The sequence below is a fragment of the Ruditapes philippinarum genome, unplaced genomic scaffold (genome assembly GCF_026571515.1).
Source record: "Ruditapes philippinarum isolate M1 unplaced genomic scaffold, ASM2657151v2 ctg936_1_1_1_1, whole genome shotgun sequence".
In the NCBI taxonomy this organism is placed as follows: Eukaryota; Metazoa; Mollusca; class Bivalvia; order Venerida; family Veneridae; genus Ruditapes; species Ruditapes philippinarum.
This window is the reverse complement of record NW_026860785.1, coordinates 216427-230690: the sequence shown is the minus strand read 5'-3', so window position 1 is coordinate 230690 and position 14264 is coordinate 216427.

The following is a 14264-nucleotide window of genomic DNA, read 5'->3' as shown; positions in this document are numbered from 1 at the left end:
AATGTTTTAAGAGTAACAAAAGACCCAAAACTGATCTGGTTTCAATACAGAATCAACCATAGAATTTTAGCCACAAATTATCTTCTTAAAAAAATGAATATTGTTAGAGAAAATGACTGTACATTCTGCCAACATGAACCAGAAACTTTAATACATTTGTTTTGTAATTGTGAAATTATTAAACAGTTTTGGCAACAATTACAATCATATATCAAAGAAAAATGTAATATAAATTTCACTAATTGGAGTAATTTTGATATCTTATTTGGGAATGTTAATATAAACATCATCCTAAATAAAATTATTTTGCTAGCATAACAGTACATATACTATAACAGATTGAAGAAAATAAGGCCTTCTTTGGAAATTTTCAAGAAACAAATAGTTTCTAGTTATACTACTGAAAAATACAGTGCCAAACAGCTATTTCAATATGAAAAATTTGAACGCTCATGGGAAATGTTTAAAAATTTAGTAAGTTAGTGAGACTATGTAAATATTGATATTTTTAAGTAGTAGATACCCCTTGTTTAATTATTAATATTATTAAGACACTTTACTTTCCTGGCAGACCTTCCATCAGGGACCTTTACTAATATTTAGAGAATATTAATAACTTGGAAGTAAATCCTCCAAGTTTACACCAACAACCTTTTCTTTTTTACTTTTTAGAGAAGACTTATATAGGTAAATGAAAACATTTTCCTCTGAATTAGATGAATTCTAACCTCAAACTTGTTTTTCCTTTTTCCATATACTTGTTGCTTTATTAAATTCAATAACATACATGAATATGCAACATTGCTGTGTAGTAATATCTTTAGTATTTTGTTTTAAAATGAGGTTATTTTTACTTTGTCTTTTTTGTATATATAATTCGAATATAAAGGAAAATGTAAATTCAGCAATAGACTACTTTAAAAATTCACAAAAACCCCATTTTAGCTATTAATAATTATTTTAGCATATCAATATTGTATCTATTTAGTTAAAGTGACATTATGCCCATCCAAAGCAAATAGTGAATAAACAGTGAAAGTTGAAATACATTTTTGCCATGATTCGTCTCAGTTTTTCAATATATTCCGGTAACTCTTATGGCTCAAGGAACATTTTGGAAATATCTGTAGAGGGAAAAATTATACTTAATAAAAGTATGGGGCAGTCTTTATGTTTTAGGCAGATATATATTTTATCCAAAATCTTTTTCTTATATCAACTGTTGTCAAGCACCATTATTATTGTCAATATTGAAATTTATAGTCAATAAAACTCAACTTGACATTGAAAAAAAAAATGAGCTTAATGTCACTTAAATGTTTTAAATTTAATATGATGATATATGCCATGAATTGATAATGTAAGGTACAGTAGGGGATGGCTCTCCGACCCCACTGCACCAATTACGGGGAAAATAAATGGGCAACCTATGTTGCTGAAAAATTAAAAAAAAAAAGATTATTTTAGTTTAAGTAAATTGTTGCAGCGTGTTCTTCAAAAGAAGGTGATAGGTATAATACATGGCTACAGCAACAAAACATATGGACATTTTAAATAGGATTTAGAAAATTGAAAGACATTGGTTAAAGGTTGGAACCATGATTCCGAACAGTGTCCTTTAAGTAACGAGATTCTTATTATATAACTTATGAGAAAGATTCCCTTTTGTATTGCTGCTATTAGCAAATGTGTTTCAGTCATGAATTAAATGATCAAAATTGTCTCCCTTATCTTATCTGTGTAAACAGGCTGTACAATAACCCGAATAAGTCCTTGCAGTAACTGTCCTTACAATAACGTTACTGCAAGTACAAAATCTGTTACTGAAAGTACAAAATACAACACAATTCTTCTTTAACATATAATTATGGATAAAGATACGATAAACATTTTCTTGTTGGCATAATATATTTATCGTTAATATATTTATTCTATAATTAGACATTTATGCCATTTAAAACTTCTGCGTTATGTTATTTTGTTATTCGAAGGACAACCTGTGTTATTGAAAGGACTTTTTAATTCAAACTCAATGTACTGTACTAACATATCTACATTAAAACATTGAAAGTTTCATTTTTGTTTCAGTATATATATTCAATTGGGTTATTTTTTGCTTTTACAGTACATGCTTTTGTAAAATTTAGGAAAATCTGAATAATCTTGCACCCTTTAGAATCCTCAACATTAAGTTACTGTAAGGACAATATACATCTTGTTGTTATTGACATGCATGTCATTTCACAAAATAACTGTAGCGATTTTAGAAATAAAAGTAATAAGGCAGTACCAGTATATTGAAGGAAAGTTCTTAGTACTTATCTCTACAGAGACTTATTTTTTGCATAGAATTACAGTTTACTTTGCAAAATAGAAATCAAACCTAACTTATATCATTCACAAGCAAGCCTTTAAGGCATTTTTACAAAAGAAAATTGTTGTCTTCAAAACTACTAAAATTAGTCATTAAAAAGTAGTCCCGTGAAACTTAGAACATGACTGTTTGTTTACTTTCCGAGTCCTATTTTGGCCTCATGTAAAATTCCTGGCATTATCGTACTTTGTGAACACAGTTAGTTTCTATTTTGTTTTGTTTGCTTAAAATGCTGCACCAAAACTCTTAAGGTCAGTTGGCAAATTTCAAGCTTGAATGGTTGAAAAAGACACCAGGTTATTTCAGGCACAGAAGGGCCACTGACAATTTGTAAGCTAAATGATGGCTTTGTCACAAGAAAGAATCTCTGGAAATTTATTTACAGTCATTCAGGAGGATTAAAATTATGCATTCTAAAAGGTCAAGAACTTTGCATTTAATTTTAATTATTTAACTTAGAAAACTCCTGATTAAAAATATAGCATGTAATAACAATCTTCAAAATTTCTAATGGTATTCTCTGTGAACTTGTTTATAAAATTGGCTGGGACGAGTTTAGACTGAATTATGCGAACTCACAACATAGCTTGGTTACCTTAAAGACTTGTAACTTTTCCCCATATAATTTTTTTTTGTCATTTCAGTAACAAATATGTCCGTCCTGTAACTTTAAAAGAGAGCTTCCCTTACTTTTGCTATTCAAATGCAAGATCTATTTAAGAATAATTCAAAGCTTATTTTCATTTCTGTATGTTGTTAACATTTAATTGTTAGTTCAATGATACAAAATAAACGTAAATTTACAGTTATAAGTCCTTTCAGTAACATTCATTAGTCCTTGCAGTAACAAGCATGTCCTTGGTGTAACACATATTGATTTCTAGTTCTGCAATATAGCAACATAGTAAAAGTTTATTTTTGCATTCTGATTGATAAAACTTACTCTGTTCATAAAAATAGAACAAGAAAAAATGATATTCTTATGTGCGTGCGAAACATACTGACATTGTTGTACTCAATATCCTGTTTTGTTTACAGTTGAAGACGAAAAAAGTCTTTTGTAGAGAAAAAAATACATCTATAAAAAAATCCCATTTCAGACTTAAACTGAAATTTATATAAAGTTGTGTTGTTTGTTTTGCTTTGTTGTTTAGATATTATTAATTTATTAAAAATGTAGAAAACGTTATCGTTACTGCAAAGACAAACAATGGTCAATATTGACCTTCTGACAATCATAAACGATATAAAATGGACGAGTTTATGTTGCACTTTGTAAAACTAGCTTTCAAATTCATATGCTTACTAGATGAGATAAAACTTTGCAGCTCAATAAGGTATTCATATTTGAATAAAATCAGAACCCTAATTCAGGCGAAATTTGATATTAGCTCTTATGTTTACGTTTAAAAAATAGATTTCATGATGATCATACAATATTAGTCAAATGTTACCAAATAAAAGTGTCGAATAAAATTTTCAAGTGATTTTTATTGAAATGTTACTTGAATGACAATTAAATATTTGTTATATTTTCTTGACCATATTGTAAGACATTTGAAGTGTAGTTAAATGTTTTTACCTCATAGAGATAATATGATGGTTGTAAAGATTACTAGAGGGTCACATTGAAATCTACTTAAAACACATCTTGAAATTCTATTTACTTCCGTTTTACGTCAGGTTGACACTTGAAAAGTTATCCTGGATAATGTATTACTGCTGATACATTAATGTTACTGATCAAGGACAGTCCTATTTATATTAAATACGCAGCGATCATAAAAGCACGACTTTTCCTCGAAACAGAGCTAATTAGTTCATGCATATAATTGAATATTAGCTAAAATTGTAAGAATTAAACGGCACCTTTTGAGAAAGTATTGTCGTTATATAAAGCAACATGCCTCTACATTTGTGTTTTTTTTTCATAAGAAATGTATTTTGCAAAGTGAACAAAGAAAATAATTTACACATTGTAAACCGCACTTGAAATGCACGCAAATTACCAAAAAACGAGGTCAAAGTAAGCAAAACTAGCCGTTACTGCGTTAGTAACGTAATTAAATACTGCAATACCAGTTCTTGATAGCATATAACTTTAAATCACAGTGATACCATATTGGGCACTGCTTTTTTATTACCATACCATCAAACTATCACGACTTTTTCAGCGCAGGGCCGTTGTGGTCGTGTTTTCACTATCGTTTCCTAATATTTTCAGCACCTGACATTTGTGCTATATCATACCATTGTGATATTGTAAAGAAGTGTTTTCAGAATGAGAACAGATTTCTGTGTTTGATAGTTCCCATTTCCACACAAAAAATACGCTAAAACAAAACATGATAAACAGAGGCGATCGAGTTAAAAAATATATTTATATCAATTACCCACGCAGGTACCCACGTGTTATCCGTGCATTATCCACGATGTTTACATGAACGAATTAACAAGCAGCAAGTATATCTTCTAAAAAAAAGAAGAAAAAAATATACTTACTTACTTACATTTGATAATGTATATCCAAAGATTTGAACTGTCTCAAGCATGTACCAATATTGAAAGTTATCAACTTACAATGTTCAGGGTATTTCGAAGTGTTTCCAGAGTATTGTAAAAACAGTGCATACTCACATTCTGTTTTCTTTCTTGTAAATGTGCTCACTCACTGCTATTCTTACCTCACACTATATACGACCAATGTTATTTAATATGTGCACATGTTTACTTTCTGTGAGGAAAATAACAATTCCTTCATAAGATCAGCTCCAAACGGTGCGTTTTCCCAAGAGCAAATTTGGAGTCACAGTTTTTGAAATAACAATGCAAAAACTTTCTCCAGCATGGAGTATTCAAGTTTTGACAATCTATGCAAAATTTGCTTTCAACATATTCGTTCTTTTATGACAAATTTGGAGCACTCGCATGTTTTGACATTTTTATGCAAAACTTGCTCCAAAATATTCCATCTTATATCACAAATTTGGAGAACTCCGGTTTGGATATTTATTGCAAAAATTTCTCTGGCATATTCACTTTTATATAGATAACTAATTTGTAGTACGCGGTTTTGACATTTTATGCAAAGCTAACTCCAGCATATGATATTCCCTCTTATATAACAAATTTGGAGTACACATTTCTTGACATTTCTATGCAAAACTAGCTCCAGTATATTCCCTCTTATATAACAAATTTGGAGAACAAAGTTCTTGACATATCTATGCAAAACTAGCTCCAGCATATTCCCTCATATATAACAAATTTGGAGTACCGAGTTTTTGACATTTCTATGCAAAACTAGCTCCAGCATATTCCCTCATATATAACAAATTTGGAGTACCGAGTTTTTGACATTTCTATGCAAAACTAGCTCCAGCATATTCCCTCATATATAACAAATTTGGAGTACACAGTTCTTGACATTTCTATGCAAAACTAGCTCCAGAATATTCAATCTTATATAACAAATTTGGAGTACACAGTTCTTGACATTTCTATGCAAAACTAGCTCCAGCATATTCCATCTTATATAACAAATTTGGAGTACACATTTCTTGAATTTCTTTGCAAAACTAGCTCCAGTATATTCCCTCTTATATAACAAATTTGGAGTACACAGTTCTTGACATTTCTATGCAAAACTAAGCTCCAGAATATTCCATCTTATATAAAAAATTTGGAGTACACAGTTCTTGACATTTTTTGGCAAAACTAGCTTCCAAAATATTTCCTCTTATGTAACAATTTGGAGTAACACAGTTCTTGACATTCTAGGCAAAACTTTACTCCAGAATATTCCTCTTATATAAAACCATTTTTGTGTGCAAATAAATTCTCTACAATACGCCCAAAACAGCAAAACTGAAAATGTTGCAGGCTTGGTTTTGAATGAGCCTGTTTCAACGATAAATACTGTAAAATGCAAGTTACTGTTAATCCCGCCCAAAGCCATATTAAAGATATACTATAACTCATCTGAGAGTAAAATATTTTTTTATCCCAGAAATTATTTGAAAATCTATGTATTTTTCTTTCTAAATATGTCTAATTTTATAAAAAAAAGAATGTACCAAACTGTGTGGCGGGAAGCTGCATGTCCTATTACAGGTCAAGTAAAGTTGATCATTTCTTAAAAGAAAAAACTGCCAGTTTTTTGGTTGTTGTTTTTTTTTTTTTTTTTTTTTTTTTTTTTTTTTTTTTTTTTTTTTTTGAGACATTATAAACATTCTTATTTGCTCTAAATTGAGTATAGTTTAAGACATAAGATATCTTAAAACATGTTTATTTTATATTTAAAAGAGACTGTGCAGCAATTATCAATATTTTAAAAATACAAATTTTGAGCATATTATATCTTTAAATCAAATAATTGTTATTATAACTTATCATTACAGTTACCCCAACTAAACACAATTGGTATCATAGAATTTTTTTTTTTTTTTTTTTTTTTTTTTTTTTTTTTTGTTAGCTTTTTTCTTATATCAAGTAAGATTTAAAACAGTGAGATACTGCAGATCTTTTTTCACCAATAGAAAAAAAGTCTTATAAATTATAAGCTGTGACATGTGCATTTCGTTGGCCTAAGAAACATGAATTTGGTATGTTCGTGGCTCAAGAAATTAAATTGTTTAAATAGTTTATTATTAATTTTATGTCTTGTTAACTTTAAGTTAAAGCAATATTTTCTTTGTTGTTGTAGTAGTAGTTGTAGCATAAAACTTGGAAGGGTCAATCATCTGTGTTGCAGATGGCCAATGCTTCATACTGTTGTCCATCATTCCATGATGACGAAACAGATTTTCCTAATCTGTTGCAGAGTTAGTATTGGACCTACTGTCCGCAAACTCTAGAGTTTTCCAAATTTTTTGTTGCAGAGTTATATTGGACCTACTGTCCGTCAAAACTCTGGGGTCGTCGCAGTACGCCTCAGTACCTACTGTACTGGTTATAGCGACTGTTGGGCTTCTTGAAAAGTGAAATTCCCTACTGGAACTGAACACTTTGCCCATTCTTGTAGCAATCCATGTGGAAATATAAATGGATAATCAAATCAAAAGCAGAAGTCAATTGTTATATCCAAAACATTGCCACTTTAAATCAAATTAATTACAAACAAATCCGGTATTTAATCCATTTTACAAAATTTATTACGTTATTGTATCAATCCATTTAACAAGAATAATTGAATAAATCCTTATTCTAATAATAACACATAAACACATAAATTAAGAGAAATTAACTGCGGCCACTCTGATAGGATACTTTTAGCGTTCTGCTTGGTCATCTGATAAGATCATATGTTCATCTCATTAACCCTAGGTGGTCCAGTAGCAGTAGAATAATAATTGAACTTCAACTTCCAGGTAAGTCTCGTTTAATTTATTAATTATAACTGTTCGCTGCACATCACTTCAGCGTTATATATCAACATGAAGTACAATGTCAATATTTACGTTTAAGAAAGAAAGAAAAAAATACACACGGTTCAAATACTATGACAAGTTTATCACACGAAATATGCAAAACAGTGAAGATCTTCGTTTGATTTTAGAACGTGCGTTTACAAAGGTCATACATTTTGCAAACAAAAGCAGTCGACCAAAACATTTATAAGCACAATTAGGTTAATGACCTACTTCTGATAAACATAAGATTTTACCGCGATAGATACTAGGCATGAATTCCGAGGGTGAAATATAGAAGTTAGTGTGGTTTTGTGTTGATGATGAGTATTGATAGACCTCTGCCTCACACCGTATTACCGGCGGCAGTGATGGCAGATCACTGCAGTGATGGCAGATATCTGAAAATTACCGATCGATACAGGTAGGTTATAAATTTGGTTGGTTTAATTATATTACACAAATACGGCCCATTTCATTGCTATAAAACTATTGTCCATTTAATGGAGATACTGTATGGTAATTTTGGACTCGTTTTTCCTGTTTTCAGACTATTTTGAGCAGGTTAAAAGTGAAAGCCTTAGAAAAATCCGTGAAAATGTCTGTTTTCTGTTCAAAATATCTCAAGTTTTAAGTAAATGGCAGGATTTCCTGTTATCAATATAGACGTTCATCCATTGGGGTCACGCAAGCCAAATATCTACCCCGTGAGTCTTTTCTTGAAAGTTTTACAGACGTCCAATCTTGTCCGGTCGAAGAAAAAATGCTGCCGTTGTAGGCAGATACATATTATAAATGCTGCCGTCGATGGCAGAAATACCATGAAAGTGGTTAACATTCTGACAGAAAATCAAGTTCAATCTTTTATCAATTCCTCTTTTCTTTGCGTCCTTTTAGTCAGAATTGAGACGTTAAACTATCATTTCTAATATTTTCTCAAGATAGAAAAGTTATTAACCCATTACCCCATGAGCATCTTGTGAAAAATGGCTGTTTTCATTGAAAGGTCTCCCGTTACAAGTTCAAGTTGCTATAAAACTATAAAAACTGCTTCAATACTAATCAAACTTGGCACAAATGTTGACTGGACCATTGCCTTTGTAACAACATGTTCAGTCTGAAATTTCCTGTTACCATAGCAACTAGGGGACATCTCAAAATTTGCCAAAAATCACTATTTTGCGTTGATTTTTTCCATCAAAATTGATTTCAAAAGTGCTGCCACTTCTCAATGGATTGAGATAGAGTCAAAGGCTTTTCAGCATTGGTTACACGTTACCTTATGATCGACCTGGGCCATTTTTAGCCTCCCACAAGTCCAAAGTTTTCTTGGCGATGAGGGGGACTCAGCCCCCCTTCAAACCCCCCAAACAGAAGGGGGCACATCCCCCTTCTGGCAACCCCCTGATGTATCTTTTGGATGGGGATGTGGGGGCGCCGAAAAAGTAGTCAATTTTTTAAACAACATTTATCAAACAAAAACAAGTGTTTGGGGGCATAAATAAGGCATTTTTTCACCATTTGAGAAAGCAAAAAAGAAGGGGGGGTGAAAAAGGCGTAGAAAGGCGTATATATCTGGTAATGGGTTAACAGAAAATGATAAAAAAACGAAATTACCCAAAAACGCGTTTTTCCATGTTAAAACATGGTCTCACATATAATTTTGAAGAAAAAATTGCTGTTTTGTAGATTTTTTTTATTTTTTTCATTAATGCAGTATGTGCATCGAAAAAAAGCTTATTAGCAACATGCAGTTACAATACAAAAAGTTATGATTTAGTACCACAAAATTTCACTATAAATAGAGAAATGAACATGAATAACTTCATTTTTCTATATTCATGCATGTGTGCTTCATCTGTTGTGTCTGTCAGTTACATGCATACAATACTATATGTATCTTAAGTTTAGCAGCGCACTCCCTTTTTAAGACATAACGCCAATTGCATATTACAGCAAGTAACTTCTGTAAGTGGATATTCATTTGCTAGCATATGACATTATTTTCTCGAGGTAATAATGTTCATCGCTTTATGACAAATAAAGGCTGAAATTTACTTAATCGGCGCAGATTATAAATTATTAAATTGATGTAATAAAGGGGAGACTATTAACCTCGCAACTGGCATCAGTGTATCATAAAACAATGTATGTTAATGTAAAATGGAAAGATAATATTATTGACAGTTCAAATATTTTCCTATATTATCAAGTTCTTGAAAAAACACGACAACGTGGATTCATTTCTTTAAATTTTCATGTTTGTAATAGCGTTGTAGTTTGCCTTTGAATTACATTTACTATGCTAAACTATTAACAACAGTTCTAACATCACGTGCTCCCATTTAACTATATATTTTTTTCATTCATTTTAGTTGTAACCATGACAACTTATAAAGATGAACCTTTCGATGATTCATATCACAAGATGAAAATAAATCCTGTATTTATAGGAAAAAAACTAGAATTTTTTGATTTGTTATATTCTTTTTCTCTTTTTTGACCTTTCAATTCATATGAACAGATCAAGCACACATGCATGAATATAGAAAAATAAAGTTTTTCATGTTCATTTCTCTATTTATAGTGAAATTTTGTCGTACTAAATCATCACTTTTTGTATTGTAACTGCATGTTGCTAAAAAGCTTTTTTCGATGCACACACCGCATTAATAACTTTTCTATCTTGAGAAAATATTAGAAATGATAGTTTAACGTCTCAATTCCGACTAAAAGGACGCAAAGAAAAGAGGAATTGATAAAAGATTGAACTTGATTTTCTGTCAGAATGTTAGCCACTTTCGTGGTATTTCTGCCATCGACGGCAGCATTTATGATATGTATCTGCCTACAACGGCAGCATTTTTTCTTCGACCGGTCAAGATTGAGCGTCTGTAAAACTTTCAAGAAAAGACTCACGGAGTAGATATTTGGCTTGCGTGACCCCAATGGATGAACGTCTATATTGATAACAGGAAACCCTGCCATTTACTTAAAACTTGAGATATTTTGAACAGAAAACAGACATTTTCACGGATTTTTTTCCAAGGCTTTCACTTTTAACCTGCTCAAAATAGTCTTAAAACAGGAAAAAACGAGTCCAAAATTACCTTACAGTATCTCCATTCAATGGACAATAGTTTTATAGCAATGATATGGGCCGTATTTGTGTAATATAATTAAACCAACCAAATTTATAACCTACCTGTACCGATCGGTAATTTTCAGATATCTGCCATCACTGCAGTGATCTGCCATCACTGCCGCCGGTAATACGGTGTGTGCCTTAAAACAAAATATAAAAAACGCGTATGTACGTCCCTTACATATATATGACATATTAAACCAATGTTATATGCTATTTTGGTTTTGGAGTGATATATGTGGATATATTACCTGTTAAGATTTTGTATCACCCGAGCCGTTAGGCGAGGGTGATATTTTATCTTGGCAGGTAATATATCCACATATATCACTCCAAAACCAAAATAATAATTTTATTACCCTTCCCCTGCCGAGTTTAGACGATTTTTTAAAAAAATCATTGCTGTTTTAAATGAAACGTCGAAATAAGATTCCCTTTAGGGTACCTCTTCGTCACAACATGACGTCACATAAATACATGACGTATTTTTCCCGTACCTAACGAATGTAAACAAGAGAAAAGGAGTAGTCTATTGAATGCACTTTTTTTGTAATTAATATCAAGCTTTCACAAGGTCATATTTGTTTTCGATACTGATGGTAATATGTATCATTACTCTACTTCGGTAAATATTTATCATTTGACAGTTAAAAAGTGCTTTTAAATCGGAATTTACACCGCGTATCGAACCGTACGCGCATCACCTCAGCGCATGTTGTTTACAACGTTGGGTACCCAACGGGGAAATATAGTGTGTATATTACCCGTCTGGCTCGGTTATATCAATTTCTTTCGGGTGATCAATATCCAATCAAAAAGGCGGAAAAATCTGGAAGGGTAATAATATATGTTATTTTGGTTTTGGAGTGATATATGTGGATATATTACCTGTTAAGATTTTATATCACCCGAGCCGTTAGGCGAGGGTGATATTTTATCTTGGCAGGTAATATTTCCACATATATCACTCCAAAACCAAAATAATAATTTTATTACCCTTCCCCTGCCGAGTTTAGACGATTTTTTAAAAAATCATTGCTGTTTCAAATGAAACGTCGAAATAAGATTCCCTTTAGGGTACCTCTTCATCACAACATGACGTCACATAAATACATGACGTATTTTTCCCGTACCTAACGAATGTAAACAAGAGAAAAGGAATAGTCTATTGAAAGCATTTTTTTTGTAATTAATATCAAGCTTTCACAAGGTCATATTTGTTTTCTATACTGATGGGAGTGTATCATTACTCTATTTTGGTAAATATTTATCATTTGACAGTTAAAAAGTGCTTGTAAATCGGAATTTACACCGCGTAAAATCGAACCGTACGCGCATCACCTCAGCGCATGTCGTTTACAACGTTGGGTACCCAACGGGGAAATTTAGTGTGTATATTACCCGTCTGGCTCGGTTATATCAATTTCTTTCGGGTGATCAATATCCAATCAAAAAGGCGGAAAAAATCTGGAAGGGTAATAAATAATTATATTAAAACACATGGTACTATGGCATGCTGTCAAACAGTACAACAGGATAAGGCCTCAACAGACGGTAGGATTTAGTTGTAACACTAATTAGAGATAAGATGTACAATTTTTAAAGCAATACAATACTTGTATTCAGATGTAGGAATCATCTGAGATTTCCCTAAAAAAGAGTTCCCTCCCAATTGATCCCTTACATACTTTACTCACTAAATTATTTTTTAATGTGCAGCCTGACCGAGACTCAAACATTGGACCCGTGGAATACCGTACTGCGGCTCTACTGACTGAGCTATCCGACCGCCTACAAACTATACCTCCCCTGATTAGAGAACAGTTCAATACTGTGACATAATCATTTTCGGAATAATTTGGGATTCGAACATACCACAACTTTGGGGGTTCTGGAGAGTTTTTCATTATCATTTTTATCCCATCTTTACTATTAACCCTAATTGTTCTGGAATTTCATTCATTACACCCATTATCAGGTGATAATTTGGCAATCTGTTACTTGTCATTACGAGAGGTCTGTACAACAAGAAGAAAATAAATCCTATATTTAAAAAAAGAACTTGGATTTTCTGTTACTGATATAGATTTTTATCATTAAAAATTCAAATACTTCCCCATATACAAATTTTGTGTATATGCTGAATTTAGAAGAAAGTAGTCCGGCAAGACACTAGTGAAAATATGAAATATCTGTTTGACAGCAGTGAAAAATACATTTTTACAGTGAAAATACGGAAAATGTAAATACCCATTTTATTTCATCAACATTTCTCAATATTTCTATAAGTCTATAAGAAATACATTTATCTATTTAAAGTTTCTTTTATATATTAATTTAAACGGACTTTGATGTTAATCTATCTGAATAATTTTCTTAATTAATTCGGAATTCTTTACCGTTTATCCTGTCATTATGTAATGCCTTAACCTAACTTACCATGCTCTCATTATGTTGGCTCAGTTTGATTTTATAAATTACCATGCTGTATTTTTCCTTTCCACGGTCATGGTAAAATATCCACATAAAACCCCACACATGTTCTTTTCTGTAGGTCATAACTTGTATGTTACTGGATATTAAAGTCTTTGGCGTAGATTATAATGAACTACACACACAATGTGAGTTAAGATAATACATCATTCTGGTAAATGCTTTTTGATGCTATATCCCTTCCTAAAGCATTGACAGTTTTCCATTTTCACATTATGTTTGTTGTCTAGAATAAAAAACTTGATCATTTATTTTGTTGAATGTTTGAAAACTTATCTGATTATTGTTTGTTATAAATCAAAAAGAATAATAATTGCTCTTTCAGAGCATTACTGGAGGTCACTATCCCAGGCCCATAACTCTTACATGGATTTTAACAGAGTTATAGCCCTTTTTGAACGTACAAAATTCTACATTATCAAGTTTCTTGTTTTACAAGAACCGAGAAAATTGGAACATGTTGTCCTACAGACAGCTCTTTGTTTCTTTTATTTATGAGTTCATATTTAGTATACCGTCTTCCATTTATATTATATCTTTATTGTAAAAATAAAATGAAAATTATTTGCATATTGCCAATTAAACTGAAACTGTTCATCAGGCATACATGTTGCCTCCCTTTCTGTTTAATATCTCATCCTGTCTACATGTTGGGGGCATGGTGGTGAACAAGTGTGCAAACCTCCAGTCCATGGACTTTGAAAATATTTGAGGTGGTATGCAAACTAATTAGTCTCAATATTTCGACTGCAATACCGACCGATTTTCATGGATGTCTGTCGCCCGATTCCTCTATAATAATAAAAAACCCAAAAGCGCACAATTTGTTGGGCTACCTACACCC